Source organism: Ornithorhynchus anatinus, chromosome X3 (genome assembly GCF_004115215.2).
Source record: "Ornithorhynchus anatinus isolate Pmale09 chromosome X3, mOrnAna1.pri.v4, whole genome shotgun sequence".
In the NCBI taxonomy this organism is placed as follows: domain Eukaryota; kingdom Metazoa; phylum Chordata; class Mammalia; order Monotremata; family Ornithorhynchidae; genus Ornithorhynchus; species Ornithorhynchus anatinus.
This window is the reverse complement of record NC_041751.1, coordinates 32,599,352-32,614,643: the sequence shown is the minus strand read 5'-3', so window position 1 is coordinate 32,614,643 and position 15,292 is coordinate 32,599,352. Positions and strand designations below refer to the sequence as shown.

General features: G+C 49.2%; 2 pseudogenes; both read left to right on the top strand.

Moving 5' to 3' along the window:
* The first annotated feature begins 3,251 nt into the window (after positions 1-3,251).
* Positions 3,252-3,985, top strand: ORNANAV1R-PS3008 (vomeronasal 1 receptor ornAnaV1R-ps3008 pseudogene; annotated as a pseudogene).
* Positions 8,671-9,496, top strand: ORNANAV1R-PS3009 (vomeronasal 1 receptor ornAnaV1R-ps3009 pseudogene; annotated as a pseudogene).

Here is a 15,292-nt window from a genome sequence, read left to right as displayed (position 1 = left end):
GGATGGGTAGAGGGTTGAGATGGCAGGACCACAGAGAGGACAGACAAGCGTGGTCGAGTGGAAAGACCACAGGCTCGGAAGTCAGAAGACGTGGATTCTAATTGCGCTTCCACCACTTCTCTGCCGTGTGACTTTGGGCAAGTCGCTTCACTTCTCTGTGCCTCAGTTACCTCATCTGTAAAATGGAGGTTAAGACCGTGAGCCCCACGTGGGACAACCTGATTACTTTGTATCTATTCCAGTACTTAGAATAGTGCTTGGCACATAGTAAGTGCTTAACAAATACCATCATTATTATTATTAAGTGGAGGCAGCACAGAGCAGAGCAGTAAAGACCAGTGCTCCTCCTGGCTACTTCCATACCTCTCCCTCTACTGACCTCCAGCCTCCCACACCAACTCCCAAACGTGGCCTCTCTGCCCTACCTCCCTGCTCTATTCCTTCCCTCACTGCTGTTCTCACCCCACAGAATCAGCTGACCCCATCCCCTTTGTCGTTCGTCCCAATCAATGTGGTAACCCTCCATCTCAGACTTGTGCCCTTCTCTCCGCCTGCGGTGCAGAGCGAGGAGACCCCAGGACGTGGGCAGAGGTGTGGAGTTCCCACAGAACTGAAGCCCCAACCGTGGCCAGGGTCAGGACTGGCCTGGGGGGACCAAGCACGGTCAGTGAGGTGACCTCTGTCCAGTGGCCCTGGTCTCCATCTCACTGTCCACATTCCTCAAGCACACTTCCCCCCTTCAAAGCCCTTCAGAAAGCTCACTTCCTCCAGGAGGCCTTCCAGGACTAAGCCCCCCTTTTCCTCTGCTCCTCCTCCCTTCCTCATTGCCTGGACTCTCTCCCTCTTCTCCATCCCCCGCCCCACAGCACTTGTGTCTATAGGTCCATATTTATTATTCTATTCATTTTATTAACGATGTGTGTACATCTATAATTCTATGTATTTACAGTGATGTTATTGATGCCCGTCTAGTTGTTTTGATATCCGTCTCCCCCCTTCTAGACTGTGAGCCCATTGTTGGGCAGGGATTGTCCCAATTTGTTGCCGAATTGTATTTTCCAAGCGCTTAGTACAGTGCTCCGCACACATTAAGCCGAGGTCACACAGCAGACACGTGGCGAAGCCGGTGTTAGAACCCATGACCTTCCGACCCCCGGGCCTGTGCTCTCTCCACTAGGCCATGCTGCAGGAAAGTTAAGGGGAGGATAGGGTTTAAGGTAAGCATTTAGAACAGTGTTCTGCACGCAGTAAGCGCTTAACAAATACCAACATTATTATTATTATTATAAGGAGTTATGGCCAGAATGAGCTTCCCCTTTTCCCTCTGCTCCCTCTGCTCCCCCTCCACTTTCTCTGCTCCCTCCCCCTTCCCCCCTTCACCTCCCCTCAGCTAAGCCCCCTTTCCCTCCGCTCCTCCCCCTCTCCCTTCCCCTCTGAAATTGTGCTCATTTGTATATATTATTTATTACCCTATTTATTTTGTTAATGAGGTGTCCATCCCCTTCATTCTATTTATCGTGACTGTGTTGTCTTGTTTTTGTCCTTCTGTCTCCCCCGATTAGACTGTGAGCCCGTCACTGGGCAGGGATGGTCTCTATCGGTTGCCGAATTGTCCGTTCCAAGCGCTTAGTACAGTGCTCTGCACATAGTAATTGCTCAATAAATACTGTTGAATGAATAAGCACTTAATAAATACGATTAAATGAATGAATGAAGACACAGAGTGTGGACAGAGACAACCTCAGGCTGTTAGGGAGATGTCCCAACTCCCCAAAGAGGGGGAATGTAGGTTCCCACAGGCAGGAAGCCCTGGGCTTATACCGTGGACTCAGATCATCAGAATCATTTTTAATCGTTTTTATTGAGTGCTTACTGCGCGCAGAGCACTGTGCTAAGGGCTTGGAAAGCACAATTCAGCAACAAAGAGAGACAATCCCTGCCCACAGCGGGCTCACAATCTAGAAGGGGGGAGGCAGACATCAGAACAAGTAAACAGTCATCAATAGCATCAATAGAAATGCGTACAATTAGAGATATACACACATCAAAACAAGTAAAATGGACGTTATTATAAATCATATATAATATCTAAAAACATAAAATATATAAATATAAATAAATAAAATTATAGCTATGCACAAATGCTGTGGGGTGGGGGGGTAGAGCAAAGGGAGCGAGTCAGGGCGAGGTGGGGCGGGAGGGAGAGCTGAGAAAAAGAGGGGCTTAGTCTGGGAAAGGCCTCCTGGAGGAGGTGAGCTTTCAGTAGGGCTTTGAAGGGGGGAAGTGTGATCAGAAGGGAAATGTGGGGCAACAGAGTCAGGGATGCAAGTCCAAGAGAGAAATAATCCTAAGGCTTTGGAGCCAGGGCCGGAGATGAGAACCGAACACTTACTGTGTGCAGAGCACTGAACTAGGCTTTTGGGAGAGTACAATACGATTGAGATCCCTGCCGACAAAGGAGCTTATAGTCCGGAGGGGGAAACAGGCAGTAAAATAGAATACAAATGGGGAAACGGCAGAGAAGTGTGTACATAAGTACCGTGGGGCCGAGGGTGAGGTGAATATCAAATGCTTAATAATAATAATAATGGCATTTGTTAAGCACTTACTATGTTCCAAGCACCGTTCTAAGTGCTGGGGTAGGTACAAGGTCATCAGATCGTCTCACGTGGGGCTCACAGTCTTAATCCCCATTTTACAGATGAGATAACTGAGGTTTAGAGAAGTGAAATGACTTGCCCGAGGTCACACAACAGACAAGTAGTCGAGCCTGGAATAGAACCCACCCCCTTCTGATTCTCATGTTCTAGCCACGTCACCATGTTGCTTTTCACCAAGGGCTGCGGAGCTAAGTGCATACGTGATGTAGGAAGGGATAAGGGAGGGAGGGCTTTTTTCTGTGAAGATCTCTTGAAGAAGATATGGTTTTAGCATGTCTTTGAATATGGGGAGAGTTTATCTCTTTTTTCATCTCATTCTTACAGCTTCTTCAACCCACTCTTAAATCTCCTCCACTCCAGGCCGTTGTGGGTTTTATTGAAATTTTAAGACAATGAATGGGTCTGAGATTTCCTTCGGGATCGTGATTCTGGTACAGTTCAGCCTTGGGCTCTTAGTGAATGCCTTCCTCCTCCTGTTTTATATCCACAAGGTCCGCATCAGCCACAGGCCCATGTCCTCCGACCTGATCCTCAGCCACCTGACCTTAGCCAACACCATTATCCTCATCACCATTGGAATCCCAGAGACCTTGTCAGCTTGGGGGCTGAGAAATTTCCTGGACGACGTCGGATGTAAGATCCTCATGTACCTCTACCGAGTGGGGAGGGGCCTGGCCATCTGCACCACCTGCCTCCTGAGCGTCTTCCAGGCCGTCACCGTCAGCCCCGGCACCTCCCGGTGGGCGGGAGTCAAAGCCAAATTCCCCAAGTGCATCCTCCCTTTCTGTGCCCTCTCCTGGATCCTCAATATGCTCATAGATTTGGATATACCGATATACATGAGAAGCCCCCAGAATGGCAGCGGCGATGTTCGAACCATATTGGATCTCAAATACTGCTTCGAAGTCATCGAAAGTGCAGAAACCACCTTGGCCATTACAATCGTGCTCTCTCTTCGTGATCTGCTCTTCGTGGGGTTCATGAGCGTGGCCAGTGGCTACATGGTATTTGTTCTGCACAGGCACCACCGGCAGGTCCGCCACCTCCACGGGCCCGGACGCGTCCCCAGGGCGACGCCTGAGGTCCGAGCGGCCAAAAGGGTGGTTGCCCTGGTCACCCTCTATGTCCTCCTCTATGCACGACAGACCATCACGCTGAGCATTTTAGTCAATATGAAAGAAAAGTCCCCTCTGCTCGTCAAGGGCCACCTGGTATTTCTACTCACCTTCTCCACAGTCAGTCCATTCCTGATCATTCACAGCGACAGGAGAATAAGGACATTCGGGAAAAGGGAATCACCTGCATCCAACCCCCATCCTTTCTAGGATTCTAAGGTAGTGGTCTGCCCTTCCCTTGGGTCTCACTGGGAACAGCGTGGCTGAGGAGATAGAGCCCAGGCCCGGGAGGCAGAAGGACATGGGTTCTAATCCCACTCTACCCCATGGCTGCTGTGTGACCTTGGGCAAGTCACTTCACTCCTCGGAGCCTCAGTTACCTCATCTGAAAGGTGGGGATTAAGAGTGTGAGCTCCATGTGGGACAGCGACTGTGTCCAACCTGATTAACTTGTACCTACCCCAGTGCTTAGAACGGTGCTTGTCACAGAGTAAGTACTAACAAGTACCCTGATTATTACTATTACAGGGGGTGAATGGATCATAGCATGCTTGGTTGTGGGTATCACTGAGTCCGTGCGTTTACCGGTTTAATAAATAGCGATGGTTAAATAAGTGACTGGTCTGAACTTTTTTGCTCCTCTTTCCGGCCAAATTCTGCACCCGCCTACCCGGTCAGTGCATGGATCTCTGTGGTTGACAGCTCCCAGGGTCCCCAGCACGGAGAAATCCTCCGGGACCAGAAACACAGGCCTGGGAGTCAGAAGTTCATGGGCTCTAATCCCGACTCCACCACTGGTCTGCTGTGTGACTTCGGGCAAGTCACTTCGCTCCTCCGGGCCTCAGTTCCCTCCTCTATAAAATGGGATTAAGACTGCGAGCCCTATGTGGGAACAGGTGACAGAAGGCAGATGACATGAGAAGAAACTGTGAAGAGTCTACCTGATCAGCAAGTCTATGTGTGAGATGCCAAGATCCAGCTTATCACCCCTAACCTCATTTTCATTTGCTCAAAAGTATTTATTGAGCACTTATTACGTGCAAGGTTCTGTACCATTTTAAAAAAAATTACCCGGGTGAGAATCAGACACACGTTCTGGGCTCGCTACCTAAGAATAAAGATCAGTAGTAGTGTCATTATTATTAAGGACTCGGGACTGAGGCTTATCATTCATTCTTGATGCGAGACTCCATCCCACCGTGGCCCACGGCAAAATGGTATGCTGAAGCAGCGTAGCCTAGTGGCAAGAGCACGGGCTTGGGATTCGGAGGTCGGGAATGTGCCTATTTATTGTTATATTGTCCACTCCCAAATACTTAGTACAGTGCTCTGCACACAGTAAGCGCTCAATAAATACCACTGACTGGCTGACTGACGTTTCTCTTCCTCACAAACAGAAACTCCTACCCATTGGATTGAGGGCGAAAAGAGGGATGATGCTTGTCCCTTGGAGAGGGGACCCTCTCCCCCATTGCTGCAGTTGTTTCTGGAGTGGATAGGGAAGAGTGGGGGAGGATGTATGGGGAAGGGGCAACCCATCTCCCCCTCCCAGCTTTCCCTCTCTCTAGCCGAGCAGAGTGATGAGGACAAGGCAAGCCGACTGGGAAGGGGCTGACGGGGGCTGGAGCATAGAATAATCATAATAATAATGGTATTTGTGTAGCGCTTGCTATGTGCCAGGCACTGTACTATTATTACTATTACAATGGTTTTTGGTTAAGCGCTTACTCTGTGCCCAGCACTGTTCTAAGCACGGGGGTAGATACAAGGTCATCAGGTTATCCCACTTGGGGCTCACAGTCTTCAACCCCATTCTACAGATGAGGGAACTGAGGCACAGAGAATATAAGCGACTTGCGCAAAGTCACACGGCTAAGTGGAGGATCTGGGATTAGGACCCATGCCCTCTCACTCCCGAGCCCGTGCTCTTTCCACTGAGCTGCGCTGCTTCTCTAGCCCCGAAGCATCTGCGGCCACGTGGGACCCTGAGGGCGAGGGTGTCAAACACCCACTAGGGATTCAGGGATTCAGGCTGAGGGTAGGAGCTGGGATGTCCCCAGGGCGACAAGACACGGCACCGATGCTACCATGTCTCTCCATGGGCATCTCTGCTAGGTAAATTTGCGGAGGGTAATTGTGGGGAGCGTTCTGGCCTCATCTTGACCCAGATCGGTGTTTAGCAGGGGCATTTCCAGAGATGTCCCATCACCAGTGTCAAAGCAAATTAGTGCTCTGCGAGTCACCCATTCACACACACACACTAATCACTCCCTGAGGGAGGAGAGAGAGGAGGAAAACAGTGGATAAATGCTGCCTCAGCCTTGACCCATCGGAGTCTGACCTCCCTGCCAGCATGAGCGATGGAGACGGGTGAGTAGGGTAAAGTCATCTCTCTGTCAGTGTGATTTCTGGGCTTTCTCTGCAGTTTCGGAGTGGACCTCAGAATAATAATAATGGTATTTGTTAAACCCTTGCCGTGTGCCAAGCACCTAAGCGCCGGGTGGGGTGGGGGGGAAACAAGGTAATCAGGTTGTCGCACGCGGGGCTCGCAGTCTTCATCCCCATTTTCCAGATGAGGTAAGTGAGGCACAGAGAAGCTAAGTGACTTACCCAAAGTCACACAGCTAACAAGTGGTAGAGCCGAGATTAGGACCCAAGACCTCTGACTCCCAAGCCTGGGCTCTTTCCACCGAGCCACGCTGCTTCTCCAATGGCTCCTGAATGATGACTGGATGACTATGCCCCACGGTTCCTCCTTCTTCTTAACTTCTCTGTGCCTCAGTTACCTCATCTGGAAAATGGGGATTCAATGTGAGCCTCACGTGGGACAACCTGATTACCCTGTCTCTACCCCAGCGCTCAGAACAGTGCTCCGCACATAGTAAGCGCTTAACAAATACCAACATTATTATTATTCTTCCTTCGGCCTTGTTTCCTGAGGCGAGGCAGCAGTCATATGGCTCTCGGTCATATCTTCTGCATCACCCATCCGATCTCCCGCAGGGGCGGGACAGAGACAGCAGGACCACAGAGATCTCTGCTGGGGGCCACACTAGGGATAGAAGCAGCAGAGAACAGAGCAGCAGAGGTCAGAGCCCTGTTCTTCCTGGCTATAGCCACCATCCTGTCAAATCTCCTCTCAAGTTTCCCACCCCTTCTCCCTCTACGTTCCTTCCCCCTTTCTGTCCTCTTCCCTATTTCCCCTCTACCCCTTCTATTACTGGCCGGCTTTTAACAGAGTCAGCCGACTCCATCGTCTCCCCCCTACGTCCCTTTCGGTGTGATAATCTCCCATCTCAGACGTATGCCCTTCTCTCAAGCATGGTGTGGAGAGGGAAGACTTCAGCTTGGGGCAATTTCACGGTTAGGGCAGTGCGGAGGGTGAATGAAGGGTCTTTAGACTGCAAGCTCATTGTGGACAGTGAATGTGTCTGTTTATTGTTATATTGTACTCTCCCAAGCACTTAGTACAGTGCTCTGCACACAGTAAGCCCTCGATAAATAACTGAATAATAATGATAATGGTACTATGTGCCAGGCACTGTACTAAGCCCAGGGGAGGATGCGAGCAAATCAGGCTGGACACAAGTCCCTGTCCCACGTGGGGCTCACAGTCTCAATCCCTATTTTAAAGATGAGGTAACTGAGGCGTAAAGAAGTGAAGTGACCTGTCCAAGGTCACACAGCAGACAAGGGGAAGAGCCGAGATTACAACCCGTGACCTTCTGACTCCCAGGCCAGTGCTCTATCCACTATGACATGAATGAATGAATGGATAAAGCCTATTAAATGCTTACTAATACCAAGTGCGGTGTTAAAAGGTGGAGAAAATACACACTAATCAGAACCGACATTATCTAGCAAGGGAAACCTGGAGGAGAGTGGGGGAACTGGATTAAATCTCAACCTGCTGCTGTTCTTGTCCCTAAAGGACCCCCGATCTCTGATTTTCTAGACAGTAATTTGGAAAAGATCCTTTCCCTTATCAGATCTGCTGGCATCACACCAACAATGCTTGGGCGATGGACAGACCTGAGAAGCAGCGTGTCCCTGTGAATAGAGCACGGGCCTGGGAGTCACAAGGACCTGGGTTCTAATCCCCGCTGTGCCGCTTTGCCTCTGACCTTAGGCAAGTCCCTTCACTTCTCCGTGTCTCAGTTACCTCACCTCTAAAATGGGGATTAAGACTGTGAGCCCCTTGTGGGACGTGGACTGTGTCCATTGTGATTACTCTGTGTGTATCCTAAGCCCATCATTGGGCAGGGATCGTCTCTGTCTGTTGCCGAATCGTATATTCCAAGCGCTTAGTACAGTGCTCTGCCCATAGTAAGCGGTCAATAAATACTTCTGAATGAATGAAGGAATGAATGTATCCTAGCACTTAAAACGGAGCCTGGCACATAGTAAGCGCTTAACAAATACCATTTAAAAACAAAACCGAGGGCTGAGTAATGAAAGGGTCGGTGGGACTGTCGATAAGGGAGGCAGACAATTCTGAAGAGTGAAAAGTGCTCTCTCCCTTTTTCCCTCTCTTTTTCCTCTACCTCTTTTTTACTTTCTCTTCCTCTCCTCTCCTCCTCGTCCTCTTTTCTCCCATTTCCCCTCTCTCCCTCCTTCTTTACTCTTCCACTTTCCTTCCCTGTCTCTCCCTCTTCTCGTTTCCCCTTTCTTTCTCTCTCCCTCTCCCACTTTGTGTTCTTTTCAGCCTTTCCCTGTGCCTCTCCCTTCCCTTTCCCTGCTCTACATTGCCTTGCAGGATTCTCTTCTGATGTGAACTAAAAACCCGAGGCAATGGACGGCACTGAGCTGTCCTTTGGGATCGTGATTCTGGTACAGATCAGCATCGGGGTCTCAGTGAACGTCTTCCTCCTCCTGTTTTATGCCCACGTGGTCTCTGCCAGCCACAAGCTCAGCTCCTCTGACCTGATCCTCGCCCACCTGGCTTTGGCCAACACCATCATCCTCCTCACCAATGGAATCCCCGAGTCCTTGTCTGCTTGGGGGTGGAGAAACTTCCTGGATGCTATTGGCTGTAAAATCCTCTTATACGTCTACCGAGTGGGCCGGGGTCTCGCCATCTGCACCACCTGCCTCCTGAGCGTCTTCCAGGCCGTCACCGTCAGCCCCGGCACCTCCCGGTGGGCGGGGGTCAAAGCCAAATTACCCAAGTGGATCCTCCCCTCCTGCCTCCTCTCCTGGGTCATCAATATGTTAGTGGATGTTAATGCACTAATATACATGACCGGCCCCAGAAACAGCAGCAGCGTTCAGGTGATACTGGATCTCCAATACTGCTCATCGCTCACTGGCAGTGCAGAAAGTGCCCTGGCCATTGCATTTGTGATTTCCTTCCGGGACCTGTTCTTCGTGGGGCTCATGAGCGTGGCCAGTGGCTATATGGTTTTTGTCCTAGGCAGACACCACCGGCAGGTCCGACACCTCCACGGGCCCGGCCGCTCCCCCGGGACGATGCCCGAGGTCCGGGCGGCCAAGAGGGTCATCGTCCTGGTCATCCTCTACGTCCTCCTCTATGGGCGACATGCCATCACACTAAGCGTTATCCTCAACAGGAAGGAGAATTCCCCTCTGCTGGTAAGTAGCCACATGGTGCTGGGATTCGCCTTCTCGGTCATCAGTCCGTTCCTGATTATTCTCAGTGACAGGAGGATGAGGACATTCTGGAAAAGGAAATCTCCAGTGTCAGAAGAGGATCCCTCCTAGGTTACAAATATGCCTTCTACTTGGTCCTTTAACCCAATTTTGCCAGCAACCAGCTGATGTTCTTTGGGATGAGAAAGCTCAATATAGATATTCACTAGTTTCCAGAAGCCGCCAAATACTTGCCAAATACTCCACGCCGCTCACCTCCTGAACACAGTATTCCGGCTTGGAGCCTGAATCTGGAAATAATGGGGTGGGAAATTGTGCTGGTCACTCAATCGCTCACAGAGGAGGGGGAGAAGCAGCATGGCCTAATGGACAGATCTTGGGCCCAGGAGTCAGAAGGATCTGAGTTCTAATCCAGCTCCACCACTTGTCTGCTGTGTAGAGAGGTAAGAGGGGGCAAAGTGATTGAGTGAATGTAGGAGAATTAGGGAACGGGGATTGGGAAATGTAATACAGCGTGGCTCAGTGGGAAGGGCCTGGGCTTCGGAGTCAGAGGTCATGAGTTCGACTGCCGGCTCTGCCACTTGTCAGCTGTGTGACTGTGGGCAAGTCACTTAACTTCTCTGTGCCTCAGTTACCTCATCTGTAAAATGGGGATTAACTGTGAGCCTCACGTGGGACAACCTGATTCGCCTGTATCTACCCCAGCGCTTAGAACAGTGCTCTGCACATAGTAAGCGCTTAACAAATACCGACATTATTATTCACCGCTACTGCTATCATCAACACATCTGTGTATATGTTTCTTTAATTATGACATTCAAATATTTTTTCCAATTACTTTATTTACAAATATTTTTCTACCTATTCCTCCCCACCCCCATTAAAGTATGAGCTCGTCTTGGCCAGATAATGCGTCACTTGCTTGTTTTGTTCAGTTCTGCACACAGTCAGTGCTTGATAAATAAGATTGATTTCCAAGAATTCAGTAGAGTGCATTGCACCCCGCGGGTGCTCAATAAATGCTACTTTATCGTGGAAAGTACGAGGTAATGATATCAAAATCATACCATGTCACACACAGGGCGCACAACTCAAGAGGGGGGCTGAAAGTGATCTTATTCCCTTCATTTTATAGAGGAGGAGACTGAGGCCCAGAAAGGTTTAGTGACTTATCCAAGGTCACCCAGTAGGCCAGGGGTGGGATGGAGACTTAAACCCGATTCTCCTGAGTCTCAGTTTAGAGCCCTTTCCCCTGGCCTCACACCGTCACTCATAATAATTATAGTGGTATTATGGTATTTGCTAAGAAATTACTATGAATTTACTTACTATATTATTTATTTACTTAGTAAGAAATTACTAAGAATTTTATATTAAGAAATTATCTGTTGCCGACTTGTTCCTTCTAAGCGCTTAGTACAGTGCTCTGCACATAGTAAGCGCTCAATAAATACTATCGAATTGAATGAATATGTACCAGGCAGGTACTACCTGCTGGGCTTCTGGTGACTGGAATGCCCTCCATCCTCATATCCGACAGACAGTTACTCTCCCCACCTTCAAAGCCTTTTTGAAGTGCTCTGCACATAGTAAGCGCTCAATAAATACTATTGAATGCAAAAAATACTATTGAATATTGAAGGCACAGCTCCTCCAAGAAGTCTTCCCTGATTAAGCCCTCCTTTGCTCTTCGCCCACTCCCTTCTGCATCACACTGCCCTGCTCCCTTTATTCATCCCCCCTCCCAGGCCCACAGCACTTGTATACCTGCGATTAATATTATAAATTATACTGCAATTAATTTATTTATATTAATGTCTGTCTCCTCCTCTAGGCTGTAGGCTCACTGGGGGCAGGAAATGTGACCGTTTACTGCAGCGTGGCTTAGTGGAAAGAGCACAGGCTTGGGAGTCAGAGAGCATGGGTTCCAATCTCAGCTCTGCCACTTGTCAGCTGTGTGACTTTGGGCAAGACGCTGAACTTCTCTGTGCCTCAGTTTCCTCATCTGTAAGATGGGGATGAAGACTGTGAGCCCCACCTGGCACAACCTGATAGTCTTGTATCTCCCCCAGCGTTTAGAACAGGGCTTGGCACATTGCAAGCGCTAAGCAAATACCATCATCATTATTATTATTACTGTTATACTCTCCCAAGCGCTTAGTACGGTGCCCTGCATACTACAGTAAGCGCTCAATAAATACAACTGAATGAATAAATAAATGCAAAGTGAATTTGCCAGGAATCCCCAGTCGGTGAGGATGCGGGCTTTCAGGAAAAGCGTTCCTCAGCCACTCAAGCTCCCCTTCAGAGGAACCCTGAATGCCTCTTCCAGGATCAATCTTATTTATTGAGTGATTCCTGAGTGCAGAGCACCGTACTAAGCTCTTGAGAGAGTGCAATACAACAGAGTTGGTAAACGTGTTCCCTGCCCACAGTGAGCTTATAGACTAGAGGAGGGTAGAAGATAAATAGCAAAGAACATAAAACCAACCAAACCCTTCCCGATCCAGATCATCTGCAGTTCAATTTTCGTTCCATTCCTCTTTCCACATCCCTTCTCTCCACCCACTGGGGCAAAGGAGCATCTGTGACCATGTGTGACCCTGGGGGGGGTGAGGGTGTCAGACACGCACTAGAGAAAAGGCTTGGCTCCCGACAGAGCCGGACTGTGGGTGGGAGCTGGGATGTCCCCAGAGCCGCAGGATACGGCACTGAAGCTGCCCTGTCTCTCCTTGAGCGTCTCTGATGGTCAATTAGCGGCGGGTAATTGTGGGGAGAGAGCTGGGCTCATCTTGTCCCCGATTTGTGACCAGCAGGGAGGGCAGTCTGGGCATTTCCAGAGATGTCCCAGTTCCGGTATCAAACTGGATCAGTGCTCAGCGAGTCACTCATTCACCATCCTACCCCCCACCAACATACGCAACACACACACTAATGGCTCCCTGAGGGAGGGGAGAGACAAGGAAAGCAGCTGATAAAATGTTGCCTCAGTCTTGTCCTGCCAGAGTGTGACTACCCACGAGCTGCCCTCCTAGCCAGGATGAACGATGAAAACGGATGAGTAGGATTAAGCCGTTCCTGTCAGCGGGATTTTCAGGCTTTCCGTGGGAACTCTGCGGCTCCAGAATCTGAGGCGGGGAAGGCGGGGATCGGTCACCCCTGCAGAGCCTTCTCCCACTTTCCCAATCCCAAGACCTTTGGAGCAGAGGTCCCTCGGCATTAGACTGGATCCTCTCCCGGTCGAGGTCTTAGAAATGAATCGATTCTAATCTCTATATGTAGGGGACAGAAGAGATGCAGCATGGCTTAGTGGATAGAGCACAGAAGGACCTGGTCCTAACTCGCTTCTCTGGGCCTCAATTACCTCATCTGTAAAATGGGGATTAGAACTGTGAGCCCCATGTGGGACATTGACTCTGCTTGTATCCAACCGAGGAATTAGTACGGTGCCCGGCACAGAGTAATGCCTAACAAATACCGAAAATATCGTTATTACAAGGTGTTGCCGTCCGGATGGCCACTATGAGCTCAGCATGGCTCCCAGATGGCACCCGACTGTAAACCGGCAGGAATGGCTAGGGCAGAGAGAGGTGTCTATACAGTGCACTGCTCTGTGCCCCACAGTTCCCCCTCTTTCTTTCTGCAGCCAGGTGTCACGACCGGGGCCCCAGAGAGGCTCCTTCTGCCCTTCAAGAACCCACTGACCCAGCAATAATGCCATGATCCAATAGGAGCAGAACGGTCACTTGTGGATCCCGGCTTCAGTCCCGTCGCATTTATTAGAGGCGGAGGCAGCCCGAAAGAGAGAGCATCAGGGGTAAGTGCCCTTTCCACCTCCTTTCTTTTCTTCCTTTTCTTCCCTTCTTTCATTCCCCTCCCATCCTCTCTTCTATAGCTCTCCAATCCCTTTGTTCGCTGTTCTTCTTAAATCACAGAGGAGCAATGTGGCCTAGGGGATAGAGCACAGGCCTGGGAATCAGAAGATCATGGGTTCTAATCCTGGCTCCTGGGAGTCAGAAGATTATGAGAAGCAGTGAGGCTTAGTGGCAACAGCACGGGTCTGGGAGTCAGAGGATGGGGGTTCTAATCCCGCTCTGCCAGTTGTGGGCTATGTGACCTTGTGCCTCAATTACTTCATCTGGAAAATGGGAATTAAGATTGTGAGCCCCACATGGGACAACCTGATGACCTTGTATCTACTCCAGTGCTTAGAACAGTGCTGGGCACATAGTAAGCACTTAACAAATGCCATTATTATTATGGGTACTAATTCTGACCATCACTTGTCTGCTGTGGGACCTTGAGCAAGTCACTTAACTCAGCCTCAGTTACCTCATCTGTAAAACGGGGATTAAGAGTGTGAGCCCTGGGACTGTGTCCAACCTCATTAGCTTGAATCTACCCCAGCGCTTTATACAGTGCCTGGCACATAATAAACGCTTAACTAATACCATTAAAAAAAAAAAAGAAAAAAGCTAAAGGTGCCAGCAGATGGGAAGAGCTCTAATAATAATAATAATAATGTTGGTATTTGTTAAGCGCTTACTATGTGCCGAGCACTGTTCTAAGCACTGGGGTAGACATAGGGGAATCAGGTTGTCCCACGTGGGGCTCACAGTCTTAATCCCCATTTTACAGATGAGGGAACTGAGGCCCAGAGAAGTTAAGTGACTTGCCCACAGTCACACAGCCGACAAGTGGCAGAGCTGGGATTCGAACTCATGAGCCCTGACTCCAAAGCCCGTGCTCTTTCCACTGAGCCACGCTGCTTAGAAGCCATGCTGCTTCTCTATGTATAATTTAGCTTAGTTATCAATCCCTTTTCTGCCAGAGGGGAAACTCAGGGCCTCCAAAGTTGGGAATGGATGTCAAGGAGGGAAACTATCCCAGTTTCTCCTCTAATAAGCTTAGGAGCCCTGAGATATGGTCCAGCACTTAGCAGAGTGCCTGGCACATAGTAAGCACTTAATAAATGCCATTATTAATATGGTCTTTTGGTCAAGAACCATCTATCGATCAACCCATCCACTTATGGAACATCTAATATGTGCTGAGCACTGAACTAAGCAATTGGGTGCGTACCAGAGTTAGAGGATTCAATTATGGACCTCGTTTATCTCGTATCTACTCCAGCACTTAGAACAGAGGACAGGAGGCGGAAGGGAATGGTAAGATGTTAATGCAGATGAATAAATGCCTACTTAGTGCAGTATGAACAGAAGTGTGACAGGTAATTGTGAATGACCCAGGGAGAAGAAAAATTAAGGAGAAAGGAGATGTGAACTCAGAAGGGCTTTAAAGATGGGGAGAACTGTGGGCTGGCAGATTTAAAGGGAAAAGGATTTCCAGGCAGGGAGGACATGAGCTGGTTGAAAATAGGGTACAATGAGTAGGTTAACTTCAGAGGAATGAAAAGTCCCAGTTCATATGTAGTGAGAGGAGAGGATAAGAGGGGACGACTTTAAATCCTATGGTCAGGAGTTTCTATTTAATACAAAGAATAAAAAAAAATAATCAGAAGTTTCTGAGGAATGGGAAAAAAACGCACAGAAAAATGTTAGAGAAAAATGTAAGAGAAAAATGATACAGGCAGCAGAGCAGAGCCATCCAAACTGCTTCCTCGCTGGCACAATCTCTCATCATATCCCGACTGGATTACTGCATCAGCCTCCTTTCTGATCTCCTATCCTTCTGCCTCTCCCCCCTTCAGTCTATACTTTATTCTGCTGTCCAGATTATCTTTCTACAGAAACGCTCTGGGCATGTCACCCCCCTCCTCGAAAATCTCCAGTGGTTATCCACCTTCGCATGAAGCAAACACTCCTCTCTGAAGGTGCTCAATAAATGCCGATTAAGCTCTAAGCAAATAATCACTAGCCCTTTCTGAAGGAATTAAGGTGAAATAAC